The following is a 14,856-nucleotide window of genomic DNA, read 5'->3' on the forward strand; positions in this document are numbered from 1 at the left end:
GACACATGCCCATAATTATATATTTTACCTGTTGTACTTCAATATTTTAAAAATTGTTTTTCTCCTGCTGTAGCTTTGAGATTTTTCTATCAGCAATCAGTGCTTGTATGGTTTATGTGAGCACATCCCCAGCTGCACCACAGAAAGATGGAGCTGGGCCACGCTGCTTTACATCAGCATGTGGCACAAGTAAATGTCGGCATGAGGAGAAAAAAAAAGTGCAGCGATAACTTGCTAATCAATAGCACAATAATGGTGGAGCCCTCTAATGTATGGAAATCGGAATAAACTTTAATATTACCACACTACCGGTCTCTGTGATATGTACTGTCACATATAATACACCTCAGACTGAAAATAGGACATAAAAAGGAAACTTTGCATGGATGGTGGAAACCTATCCTACAGATCTTTGGCGGTGGACCGTGTCCACTGCTAATCGGTGCAGCCTCATCAGTGCCCATCAGTATAGTTTATCAATGCTCATCAGTGCAGCATGTCAGTTCAGTTTAACAGTGCCAATCAGTGAAGCCTCATCAGTGCAGTATTAGTGCTACCTCATCAGTGCAGCTTATCAGTGCCCATAAGTGCAGCCTCATCAGTGCTGCCTCAGTGCCCGTAAGTGCAGCCTCATTAGGGCAGCTCATCAGTGCCCATAAGTGCAGCCTCATCAGTGCCGCCTCAGTGCCCATAAGTGCAGCCTCATCAGTGCCGCCTCAATGTCCATAAGTGCAGCCCAATCAGTGCCCATAAGTGCAGCCTCATCAGTGCTGCCTCAGTGCCCATAAGTGCAGTCTCATCAGAGCCTCCTCAGTGCCCATCTGTGCAGCATATCTGTGCCCATCAGTTAGGGCTGGGCGTTTTTTTTTTTTTTTTTTTTTTTTTCCCCCCAAAAAAATCTGCTATTTTTTCTTTATTATATTAAAGTGCATCAACAAACAAAATTGCAAAGGCAAACCCTTTCTCTAACTGAAAAGTAATTGAGCAAGTAAAGCGGCACATTAATACACATACTACAGGAGAGAGTGCAGACATACTGCAGGAGATTACCAGAGACTGCGGACATACTGCATGAGATTATCAGGGACTGCATGAGATTACCAGGGACTGCGGACATACTGCGCGAGATTACCAGGGACTGCGGACATACTGCGCGAGATTACCAGGGACTGCGGACATACTGCGCGAGATTACCAGGGACTGCGGACATACTGCGCGAGATTACCAGGGACTGCGGACATACTGCGCGAGATTACCAGGGACTGCGGACATACTGCGCGAGATTACCAGGGACTGCGGACATACTGCGCGAGATTACCAGGGACTGCGGACATACTGCGCGAGATTACCAGGGACTGCGCACATACTGCGCGAGATTACCAGGGACTGCGGACATACTGCGCGAGATTACCAGGGACTGCGCACATACTGCGCGAGATTACCAGGGACTGCGGACATACTGCGCGAGATTTCCAGGGACTGCGGACATACTGCGCGAGATTTCCAGGGACTGCGGACATACTGCGCGAGATTACCAGGGACTGCGGACATACTGCGCGAGATTACCAGGGACTGCGGACATACTGCGCGAGATTACCAGGGACTGCGGACATACTGCGCGAGATTACCAGGGACTGCGGACATACTGCGCGAGATTACTTAATTGGGGCCCCAATGACAGCTTTGCAGAGTGCACGGCACAGAGGACACAGGAGGCTGTATTCGCGCACTAGCTAGCAGGGGGGGGGGGCGGGAGCTCCACTCGGAACAGAGCAGCTGTAGTTATAGCAGTGATCGGAGTGGGTGCCTCAGTTTAGCTTCTGGCCCCGCTCCCAGACCTCTGTATTCCCCAGCCAGTATAGAAGGGCGGGGCCGGGGGCTCCACTTACTCGTCCACTCCGATCACTGCTCTAACTGCAGCCGTTCTTTTCTGAGCATACAGGCTACATGGGGAGGAGTCAGCGCGTCAGTGGAGCTCCCGCCCCCTCACTGCTGGCTAGATCGGGAATACAGCCTCCCGTGTCCTCTGTGCGCTCTGCAAAGCCTCTTGTTTTGCCTGTCCTGTCGCGATGGGCCTGCGGACACGCCCCCTGCTATGGAAACTTTGAAGGGGAAAAAAATCTAAAAAAATCGTTTTTCTTCAAATCTGAATCGATTTGAACTCGCAACTTGATTCAAGATTAAAATCAATTTTTTTTCCCCAGCCCTACCATCAGTGCAGCATATCAATTCTGCCTCATCAGTGCAGTTTATCAGTGCCCATAAGTGCAGCCCCATCGGTGCTGCATCAGTTATCCATCAGTGCAGCCTCATCAGTGCCCATCTATGCAGCATATCGGGAAAAGAACCCGTTCCAGGTGCCTGGGTCACAAAAAATCTTCTCAAATAATGGTGTTGGCTCAGGATGCAAAGTAGCATATAGAAAATAATTCAATCCAGATGGGCGGACTTCTTTCTTTATTGGTTAAAAACCATACAGCAAAAGATTAAATCAACAGCTGACATGTTTGGCACTGTAACTACTGGTGCTTACTCATAGCTGACTCTTCAGGCAATAGACAGGGATTTATATGCACATGTCAATACAATTTTTACAGAATAAACGAGGTGGGCTTGATTGAGTAATTCAAGAGCTGGTGAATTAGTGGATACTCGCTACACATGGAAGCTCGGCTCTGATTAAATCAATATCAGATCTGCCGAGGCCACTGTCTCACATGATGTTGCCACTTTGATGCGACTTTAAGTTATAAAGCCCGAATCGCTACAGCAATATGTATACATTTTATGTTTTTTACAATGGCTGATCTATACATCTAAAAACATAAGAAGTAAGAACCTCAGAAAAGCAAAAAAAAATTAAAACCCAAATGCATGTATTTGAAACCTATATATACTAAATATACAAACTCGCGCTGATGGTGTGACAAAAGTAAATCAGTAAAGTAAAAATGTTGCAGCTGCTATACACAAAGTGCTAATCACTTGGAAACCATAAAACCTATAAATACAGCGCTCTTTGATGCGACTTTAAACGATAAAGCCCAAATCGCTACAGCAATATGTATGCATTTTATGGTTTTCACAATTGCTGATAACAAATCTATACATCTAAAAACATAGGAAGTAAAAACCTCAGAAAAGCAAAAAAAGCTGATGGTGTAACAAAAAAGGTAAATCAGTAAAGTAAAAAAGTTGCGGCTGCTATACACAAAGTGCTAATCACTAGGAAACCATAAAACGTATAAATACAGCGCTCGCAAACCTACTAAATAAAAGTGAAGCAATATGATGAACCAACACAAAGGCAAAAAACAAGTAATTCAAGGTGCTCCAATCCAAAGTGAACAAAAGAAAGATGCTTGAAAAACGTCAGATGCACAACACCCCGTTATGTGTCCCCACTCACCAGATCCACGTGATCCCCAGCTTTTGTCTGGTGGGTCAGTTTAGGCTTGGTATGGATGTCTTTAAGATGGTGTAGAAAGTCAGGTCAGCAGACCAGGATTCCTCGGGGAAGAGTTTGAGCCAAATAGACACGTACCCAGAAGTAAAAAATGGAACTAAATAATGAAACGCCATCAAAAATGTATTTATTTTAACAAAAGATGGGTACTTGCAAAAAGAGGGATTATAACAAGCATTAAGTATGGAACAGATCGCATGAAACTGTCGTTGGTGGCATGCGTTCCAAACGACCGGAACTGACGTCAGTTTTCCCGGAAACGGCATCAACGTTTCGCCCTCCCAGAGGACATCAAGGACCTAGTTTCCGACAAGCTGAGCCAGCTTAAATAGAGGGCGGAGTAGTAAACGCCCCTCCATATACCCAATCAACATGAGCACAGCGGCCATATTGTTGGTTGGATGAAGATGTCGCTCCTAAGGATGAAAAACGCCATGTTTCTGGTTTGATCACATCAAACAATTTCCAAGGAAACCATGGACGTCAATTCCGGTTGGCTATTTGAACAAATACTAAACATGAAAAAAAAATAATTAAAATAAAATAAAAATAAAGAGAACTATGGAAATAAAAATAAAATAAAAATGAAAATGGAAAATACAAAATACAATACAAGTACAGTAAAAACAGTAAAAAGGTAAAAAAAAATATTATTAAACTTGACAAAAATGTGAACAGGAATCCATTCAAATCTAATTCAATATTCAACCCCAGGGGGCTCATAGTTTTGAGACGATGAATCCACTGGGTCTCATTGCGAGAAATGGCTCGCTTAAGATTGCCACCTCTCCTAATACATGTATTCACATATGTATATAGTTTCATTATTGCTGGAGGAAAAACAGGTTTATAGGAACACTTGAAAGATTGGCATCAACACCAAAGAAATTATATATTTATATATATATATACGAGGGGACACATTCTCCAATGCAAAATGTATTTATATCAAATGCTCTTCAAGGCATAAACTTGTTACATGCTACTGTACAGTTACGAGCATTCCGTGCTCTTCATCAGGCTTGGTGCAATGATCTACTTTCAGCCACATTACTTTTTTTTATACTAACACTCTGGGGTGTAGCCTCACATGTATCACATTATTTCAATCATCACTAATTATCCACAGACAATTTAACCTGTTCTCATACCTCGAACCTACTCACATTAGCAGCTAAACATCATAATAATTTATCTAATCTTTACACTTATTGAAATAAAGGGAGAATGACTATCCTTATGGATTTTGGGCAAAGTGCACAGAACAGGAATCCTAGTATGGGTAGGCAGCAAAAATTCCAAAAGGTCCAGAGTGATGACTCCCTCCTTAAAGCGGTGTTCCACTTGAAGAAAAAAAAATTAAGTCAGCATCTACAAATACTACAGCTGCTGACTTTTAATAAGTGGACACTCGCCTATCCCAGGGTCCAGCGATGCGGGGGATCAAAGCCCCTCTCATCTCATCCTGCGCTTGGCAGCGCCAGCATTTTAACTGTGGGTGCCCAGCTGTGGCTTCTCAGCCGAGCACCCACTGCACATGCACGAGCTGTAACTGGCCGCGCAATCATCTGGGACCTGTAACATGTCCCAGATTGACAAGAGGGAGGGGGGGGGGGGGGCAGACTATGAGGGACCCGTAGCAACAGCCATTTAGAGGTGAGTAAAAAAAAAAAAAAAAAAATTCCTCTAAATGTTTTTTTTTTTTTTTTTTTGGGTGGGTGTTACTCCACTTTAAGTGCAGGTTTAAGAACACATTCCAGCTTTTTCCTTATGGCCCAAGTAGAGTCACAAATCACGTTCTTATATATTAATTGATCACTTAACTGGTTTTAAATCTCTTGCTCGTATAGCTGGGGATCCATGATGACCACCACTCCCCCTTTGTCTGCAGGTTTTACTATCGCATCATCGCCTTTCTCATGCTTCGGGAGAGCTATCCTTTCTTTATGTGACAGATTATTGGGCAGATGATCGTGATAATCCGAGAAGTCAACTCTTGAACTTCATGAGTTACCTCTTTAACAAAAGGCTCCGCCGGGGCTTAAGTGGTGGTTGGTACAGATTTTGATTTCACTTGCAAGCCTAACATTTTGCAATCTAAAGAATCACCTGCTGCATCCCCAAATGTAAATGGTTTATGAATAAAGTGCACTTTCCACCTAATATTGCAGAACAATCGATTAAAGATCTTGATCTAATTGAAACATATTTAAATTACCGTACTTTTGGGACAAAATGAAAGTCCTACTACTTCTGACGACAGGACCCATCTTGAAATATTGTGGATCAGGCCTCTTGTCCCCGACCCCGGTTGCCTCCTGTTTTGCGAGACCGTTCTGATCCTGCTGAATCCTCCCTGTTCAGCCAAAAAACGAGTTTGCATTCGGGGGTACCCTCCCCGATGGCTTTGATGTAAAAAAAAAAAAAACTAGGTGAGTAATCAGTATTTGATAAAGAGTTGTCAGAAATATATCTTCTCATACCTCCATTATCACAACGACCGTATCGGTTGTGGTAGGGGCGGGGCCATCTATACACCTGATTCCTTTCATAGTCCTCAATCTCCCTGTCAAACTTGTTCCTTTTCCTTATTTCTAGATCAGATCAATGTTTGTTGGAATTGACATCAACTGATTCCTTCAGTTTAACAAACTCTTCAGCCATCACTGAGATTTTTAAATCCTGTTCCACTTTCCTTATCTGCTCAGCTAAAACAGCAAGTTCCTTATGAATATATGAAATCGTGAGCGTCATGAGATCAAATGAACATTTGTTAAGGATTTCCATAAACGGGTTTTCATATTCCTCATTGTCAGTAAATAATGTAGGAGATGGATTTGGCCTGACAAATGGTTTTAATGAAATGTAGGGTTGTAGTTTGCAATTTTGTGCATTTTGTACGTGATTTTGTTTACATTTTCTGTGTTTTTTTTTTGGGGGGGGGGGGGGGGTTTCTTCCGATTTTCTTAATGATGATTAACCTCATACTTTTTTGATATAAGAATTGAAATTATCCTTTTATTTCAATAAGTGTAATGATTAGATTAATGATGATTATGTTACAATGATGTTTAGCTGCTAATGTGAGTAGATTCGAGGTATGACAACAGGTTAAATTGACTGGGGATAATTGGTGATTATTGAAAAAATGTGATACATCTGTGAGGCTACACCCTGGAGTGTTTAGTATAAAAGTAATTGGCTGAAAGTAGATCATTGCACCAAGCCTGATGAAGAGCACGAAATGCTCATAACTGTACAGTAGCATGTAACAATTTTATGCCTTGAAGAGCATTTGATATAAATACATTTTATATATATATATATATATATATATATATATATATATATATATATATATATATATATATATATATATATATTTATATTTGTATGTATAATTTGGTGTTGATGCCAATCTTTGCAAGTGTTCCTATGAACATGTTTTTCATCCAGCAATAATGAAACTATATACATATGTTAATACATATATTAGGAGAGGTAGCAATCTTAAGCGTGTCCTGTTTTTTTCTATTGGATATTGGTGGAATATTGGGAGTCCACCTTGACACCGATCTCTACATTGAGAACGGAGGAACATTTGAAGTAACCCACCACATTTTTCATATAAAAAAATAAATATATATATATATATATATATATATATATATAAAATATAAAAATAAATGTCATTGAATGCAGTGTTCCATATACATAAAAAAAAAGCTTTGTTTAATTATGTTAAGACTTCAAAGCAATCCTTCCAGCAAAAAATATAGAACACTTGTTGGCCCCTTATTGGCAGTAATGATTCTCACATAAAGCTACTTTTCTATTTATCTTTTCTAGATTGTGCAGCATATCTATGTCCGTTAGCGCAGACGATCTGTGCCCATTAGTGCAGCAGGGATCATTAGGAGAGCTGGCCCAATGAGGCAGAGGGGTGATCTTCCAGTGTGACAGATATGGTAGGTGAAACTCCAACTATTGCAAAGTCCTGCCTGCATTGTAATAGACATCACACTGGTCCAATGCCAGGCCAGGAGGTGGGACTTTACAATGGCTGGAGTTTCACACTGGGAGATCGCCTCTGTGTCATCGGGCTGGCTCTCCTAATGATCCCGTGCAGCAGTGACAGGTAGGTGGATGGTTGGTGGGGGGTGGTGTTGGGGGCAGTACTGGCAGGGAGCAGAGGAGGAGGAGGAGTAGGACACTGCCTCTATGGGCGATAAAGATCGAGGGGGTCTATGGGACCCCACCGCCCACTACAGCAAGTGGGAACGGAAGTACATCCCTGTTGCTGTAGATAGAACTACAAATGGGAAGTGCCAAGACCGGTGGCTGAGGATACAGGAGGAATAACAGCCACCAGTCTTACAAAGAGGAAGCCACAGGGAATTTAACGTTTTTTTCTGTAAAATCAGCACGCTATTCAGATAAACTACAGGGCTCGGAAGAAGATGGAGGTCATAGTTGGAGAAGGTAGGCGATAAGCAGCAAGAACATAGAAACATTTTCGCCCAGGGTTCTGCTTTAAAACATGATCTATAGTGGGTGTCAGCAACCTATACATCACGATTTACCAGTAGATCGCAGACAGGTGACTGGTAGATCACGGTCTGGGCGTGCTGACCCACCATTCCAGGGCATCAAACAGAGTGTTTCTATGAATACACGAGTTGCAATCCCTCCACCTAGTGTATCATCACAGTGCTCAAGTTGCCCAAACCCTAAAACGCAGCTGCTACTTCGACAAAAAATATTAAACAAAATATAGGTGCATCAAAACTTGTTTTTAACATGAAACAAATAATTGATTCCACGTAGCGCTATTTCCTGTGTCACCACAATCTATCTAGAATATTAAGTGATCCTATATGAATAAATGTGCTTTATGCTATAAACAAAAATCACATAAATTATACATATCACCACCAATAAGTGAATGTAATAATCCGTATATATACAAATTAGTGACTAATATAATACTCTAAAAAAGAGTGAATATAGTCCATCCCCCAGAGAATAATTCTGTTTATAGGCTCCAAAGTCCTTCTATAAGTGCACAAGCAAGTCTTCAGTGTCCAGAGCAATTATAATTAACTCCTTCACCACACCATCCGTGATTGTGAGCCCCCCTTCATGGAAACACTCACCAGCTATTAAGCCTTACACTCACGTGCTAGGCTAAAAGGGCTTTTAAACCTCTCAAGAGATGGTTCCAATACACCGGCACATATGATTGAAAATTCTCCACTCAGGTACTTCTATATGTATATATACCTCAAAAGAAATCGGAGGAAGCCTCCAATAGTGTAATACCGTAAACACACTTTAATCTTAAAAAATATCACTCTTTATGCACTCACATGAACAATAAACGAATAAGGCACTTCAAAAGAGATCAAAACCACTTCACACTCCAACGTCCTCAAATGTTCTAAATACTCCGGGGCATTGGTGGTCACATCAAACAGAGTGAATGAAGAGGGACTACTTGTAAAGTTGAAGCTGTAGAAGGGAACTAGAGCCACATAAGCCAATGCCTCCTCTTTAGTGCTGGCTTCTGTCCAATGCAGAGTGATACCAACTGCACTCCACCTCTTATCCCAGCTAGCGGTCTCCAGAATGGTGCCAGCAGCAGGAAAGAGGAGATCTTTAGGCAATACACTGGGCATAATAGTATAAGGCTGCTTTCATACTAATGTGCTGCAGTTTACCCACACTGCGGGTGCAGTACTGTGTACCTGCAGCTTTCTTGCGGGTTTGCTGCACTTAGTCATAGACTTCTATTATATCCTGCGGGTTTGATGCACTTTCTGAATGAAGGAGTTTTGATGCACTTTCAGAAAGTGCACCACACATGCAGGATATAATAGAAGTTTATGGCAAAGTGCAGCTAACCCAGGACATCAGTGAGAAAGCAGCCTTATAGGGGGCTCAGAACAGGAAGGGTTCATTTACATTTGCAGTTTAGGGGGTGGAAAAAAAACATAGTTAAGTGTTTTTATCCCTCCTGCTCCAGCTCCACCCCTTTCAGCTGCAGTTGCCGGGGTGTACATATGCCGTAGCAGGAGTTATACAACCTGTCAAGCATGACATATTCAAGTGAATGAGGCCACTCTGCAAGCGCCTCGCAACCTTGTGAATACAGAAAACAAGAAGTTAAAGCAGGCAGCATTGTTGCTTTCTCACCCACCTGATTTAACCCTTTGGACCCCTCAGGAGCATGCAGGTGCGGGCCTCTTGCAGAGTGGCCCCATTTACTTGAATGGGTCACCATTGGCAGGCAATAGCACCCACCAAAAGCAACAGGGGGCTTGATTTCTGCTGCTGCATGTGTACACCTTTTGGCTGTTGCCTCAGCAGCTAAGGGGGTTAGGGATTGGGGGTAGTAAAATGGTGACTCGGGCACAAGGTTTTACCAGCCCCCAAGTTTGTGTGAACGAGCTCTAAGGGTGCTGCAGCTATTCAACTAGGGGCTCTTTCACAAGTGCAGCAGGCACTGCTGCACCTCTGAAAAGTGATCCTAGTGTGTTTGACAGGTGGTGAGGAGGTGATATGTTGCCTCCTCACCGCCTGATTTAAAACCCTTGATTCCTGTGCAATGCATGTGATTGCAACATGGTAGTATGGCAGTTAGAGGTTTAGATCAGGTGTGAGGAGGTGGCACTGTGCCCAGTAATCTTTGACCTCTGCCATGTTGATCAGGTAGATCTCCACCTCTTTAAGGTTGCCTACCCCTTATTTATAGCCTAATACTTGTGCTGTGTAATTTGTCCCATTGTAAGATCTAAAATACCTGGTTGATCCTGCTTGTTCCTGTGTTGATCCATAATGCTGTGGTCAGTTTATGTGCCTCCATCATCCCGATCTCTGCTGTGAGTCTCTCCCTCTCCCCCTCCCTCCCTGCCTGTCAGGTCAGTAGCTTGTGTGAGAGCCAATCTCCTCACCTCCTGAGGCTATTCCTGTAATGTTCCTGGGACTCTCCTAGTAGGAGAAAAGCAGCTGCAAACACTCTCCTATGCTGTGTTTATTCTAATGTGTTCAGACGCCTTTAGAAGCATCATGTGCTTTGCCAACAATTGGTGTTTACTGATTTCATTGGCCAGCATATTAATTTATCCTGGACATTAAATTCTAAAACACTCAAGCGCTAAGTGTGCCCAGTATTAACGCGCATTTAGACGCGTTTAACCATATTTCGGTGAGTCTGGCTTTTTTTTTCCTGCCAAACACTCCTTTCTTGAATGCCCAAGTGATGTGTTTTTTTTTTCCTGCCTCTAAACTCTTGTAAACACCTATAGTGTGCATGGACACATAGGACATGGACACATAGGACATGGACACATAGGACATGGACACATAGGACATGGACGCATAGGTTGACATGGAGGCAGAAAAAAAGCTCAAACTCCTGTAAAAGCAGCGTGTTGGAACTGAAGTGTGTAATGAAGCCTTATTGTATATTTTATGCCACTAAATATAAAGGTATTAAAACCTTAAATCTGACTAACAACAACATCTTCCTAATATAAACATTTCTAATGCTTTATTCTGTATGATTGCATACAAGAATAGCAACTTAGAAATGTTTCCTTTTGACTCCATGTAATCTTATGGTCACTGAGGTTCTTGATATAGGCTGTCTTCTACCAACATGCAGTAAAACAGTTGTGAACACATGTCCCACCTCTATAGCCTGGTATATGTACTTGTTTGGCTAGCTTTACCTTTCAGGCAATGGCATTGGAAAGCTTTGTCTCTCCTTGGACACCTTTTATGCTTGACACAGCGACTTTTGACATCTACAGCACTCCAAATTAAAAATGTATTGAAGGCAGCAATAGCTACCTGCCAGTATGGTCTATGAGCATGAGCATACTGCTATTTTTAGCAGCAGCTTCATTGCAATAAACTTGTCTTAACGTGGTGCACAATAATTGGTAAAGCTGCTGAGCAACATCTGGACTCATTAGGGACTCATTCCAAAGAACTAGATGTGTATCACTGCAGGAAGCGATTAGTGCAGGCTTTATTTTGTCCGCTATCACTGGCTGGCACTAGAGTGACAGGTTTTGGGTCCCCTTTTTGGAGGGGGCAGCACATTTATTTGATTACATTTTTTTTTTTTCTAAGAACAATGTTCTGGGATGGAAAGAGGATATATGGCAGGATTCAGATGGATGAAAAGAATGTAAAATTGTGGATTGTGTCTCCATAAACATAGCTGTGGTAAGATTCTAGTAGTGTAGTTGATTGATAAACAAAGTGAAATATTATAGTATAGGTGGTACTCATGTGTGCATGCTTAGGATGTAGTAGTGATACCACAAAAGTACCATAGATTGGTTGAGGGCCCTTTTACATGGGCGGACCGATCTGATCCACCTGTCATTTTTTCGGGTGGACCCGATCAGACCCTCCAGTCCCCTCTATGGAGATGTGTCCGTTGACACCTGTCGACATCTGTTCCGTAGCTGCTAAAAACAGACGGATGAGGATCCTTATCCATCTGGCGTATCGGAACCCCCAGGGTTCTGTGCTGGGACCAATCCTATTTAATTTGTTCATAAATAACCTGGAGGATGCGCTAAATGGTTCAATCTCTGTATTTGTGGACGATACTAAGCTAAGCAGGGCAATAACTTCCCAGCAGGATGTGGAAACCTTGCAAAAAGATCTGAACAAATTAATGGGGTGGGCAACTACATGGCACATGAGGTTCAATGTAGAAAAATGTAAAATAATGCATTTGGGTGGCAAAAATATGAATGCAATCTATACACTGGGGGGAGAATCTCTGGGGGAATCTAGGATGGAAAAGGATCTGGGGGTCCTAGTAGATAGGCTCAGCAATGGCATGCAATGCCAAGCTGCTGCTAACAAACCAAAGAGCATATTGGCATGCATGCATTAAAAAGGGAATCCACTCCAGAGATGAAATAATTCTCCTGCTCTACAAGACTCTGGTCCGCCTGCACCTGGAGTATGCTGTCCAGTTCTGGGCACCAGTCCTCAGGAAGGATGTACTGGAAATGGAGCAAGTACAGAGAAGGGCAAAAAAGCCAATAAAGGGTCTGGAGGATATTAGTTATGAGGAAAGGTTGCAAGCACTGAATTTATTCTCTCTGGAGAAGAGACACTTGATATGATTTGAATATACAAATACCATATGGTGACCCCGCAATAGGGATAAAACTTTTTTGCAAAAGGGAGTTTAACAAGACTTGTGGACACTCATTAAAATTAGAAGAAAATAGGTTTAACCTTAAACTACGTAGAGGGTTCTTTGCTGTAAGAGCGGCAAGGATGTGGACTTCCCTTCCACAGGTGGTGGTCTTGAGGGGGGGGGGGGGCATTGATAGTTTCAAGAAACTATTAGATAAGCACAATGAAGGCAACATACAGGGATATACAATTTAATACTGACATATATGCACACACATAGGTTGGATTTGATGGGCTTGTGTCTTTTTTTCAACCGTAACTATGTAACTATGGAACATATGGCAGTCAGGTGTAAATAGACAGGCAGTCTCTTCATAGAGGAGAGCAGACATGGACCAGCCATCTGCCTGCTCATCGGGGATCAATGGACAGGTTTCCTGCTGAGCAAGTGGACTCCAACGAAGCCTGCCCCATGTGTAAGGGGCCTAAGCGTAACCCCAGTTTACATTAGCCCATGTTACAATTGATTGTTGGTTCATATACCCTTACACCATCTACCTATGGTTGGAAGAAATCCTTAAAGGATGGGTGCTCAACCTGTGGCCCTCCAGCTGTTGTGGAGCTACAGGTCCCATCATGCCTCTGCCATGATACCTCTGACTCCCTCTGAGAGTCATGCTTGTACCTGTCAGCCATGCAATGCCTCATGGGACTTGTAGCTCTGCAACAGCTGGAGGGCCACTGGTTGAGCATGCCTGCCTTTAAAGAATAGGTTCACCTGTATTTAAGGTGTAACATGTTCCAGCAAAGCCCATCTCCCTCTTCTGATGGTGCTCTCACATTTAAAAACATCTGTGCAGGGACACAACTGCGTTATTCATTCACAGCAATCTGTGAATGAATGAACTACAAGTCCCGTCTGCCACTATGCTTGACTGCCTTGTAGGCCCCTTTCACACTGGGGTGGGAGTGGCGTCGGCGGTAAAGCGGAGCTATTTTTAGCGCCGATTTACCGTCGTTTTAGCGGCGGTATTCGGCCGCTAGTGGGGTGGTTTTAACCCCCGCTTGTGGCTGAAAAAGGGTTAAGACTGCCCACAAAGCACTGCTGCAGCGGCGCTTTGCCGGCGGTATAGCCGCGCTGCCCCGTTGATTTCAACGGGTAGGAGCGGTGAATACACCGCTCCAAAGATGCGGCTAGCAGGACTTTTTTTCACCGTCCTGCCAGCACACTGCTCCAGTGTAATAGCCGCCGTTTTTTTCAGGCTCTATACATGCACTATTTCTAGCGCTGTAGCTCCTGAAAAATGCTCCAGTGTGAAAGGGGCCGTAGTTTCAGTGGACTGCAAGCATGCTTTTAGTCCATTAACACTTCCTACTCCTACAGCCCTGAAACTGACAGCCCGTACAGGCATGGTTGTCTTTAAGGCACACAGAGAGGGGCTTGGCCCTGCTCCCTTTCACTGACCGTAATTTACAGGAGCCATTTAGGAGTGAGAGACCCGGGAGAGCCTCAGCTCTCGTGCACATTGGTGGATTGAGATCGGAGTAGGGGTGCTGCAAATGAACTGCATGCGGAAGGTTTTTTACCTTCCTGCATATAATGCAATAGGGTAAAAAAACCTGCCTTTACAAACACATTAAGCACTAAGGAGAACACCACTATTGAGGCTTTTTTAAAACGTTGTCATTTAAGTGTGCATAAGTAGATTACGTGAGTGAAAGATTCATAAATGGTTTTCGGTTACATGAAGTTATTTGAACAGGCTGATTGCACAAGAAGGGCTTGTTTTTCACCTTTAATTGGGTATATCACTTTATAGCGAGTGTTGATACAAGACATTGGTGCATTGTTGACCTAAATAACTTTTTGTAAATGTTCTCAGGTAACAAGACTGACATGAGAGCCTGTTTCATTTCTTTAGTTCTTTAGTCCTCTTTGATGTGGGGCAGACACCATTGAGATCAGCAAGGGATCTGTCCGCTGATCAGAGCGGATTGGGCAGAGGACACATCTGTGTCCAGTCAGTTTATGCAGAGTGGACATGGGCAGAGCTAGGCGGCTGGTCCTAAACAAACTCCGCTGTCCGTTTTCACCCATCTGCCAAGACTGAGGAGGACAGATTCCTTTTCATTTTTTATTTTTTTTGTTTAATGGACCAGATTGAACCAGAGACAGGCAAGTGTAATTGGACACATGTCCCTTTACACCCATTGGTCCA

At 43.0% G+C, this 14,856-nt stretch overlaps 1 protein-coding gene across 2 annotated transcripts in view; it reads left to right on the top strand.

Moving 5' to 3' along the window:
* SGMS1 (sphingomyelin synthase 1) overlaps positions 1-14,856 on the top strand; it is a 442,300-nt gene that overhangs the window by 195,956 nt on the left and 231,488 nt on the right. The window lies entirely within an intron of this gene.

The sequence above is a fragment of the Lithobates pipiens genome, unplaced genomic scaffold (assembly GCF_037356315.1).
Source record: "Lithobates pipiens isolate NorthernLeopardFrog02 unplaced genomic scaffold, aLitPip1_a1.2 Scaffold_25, whole genome shotgun sequence".
In the NCBI taxonomy this organism is placed as follows: Eukaryota; Metazoa; Chordata; class Amphibia; order Anura; family Ranidae; genus Lithobates; species Lithobates pipiens.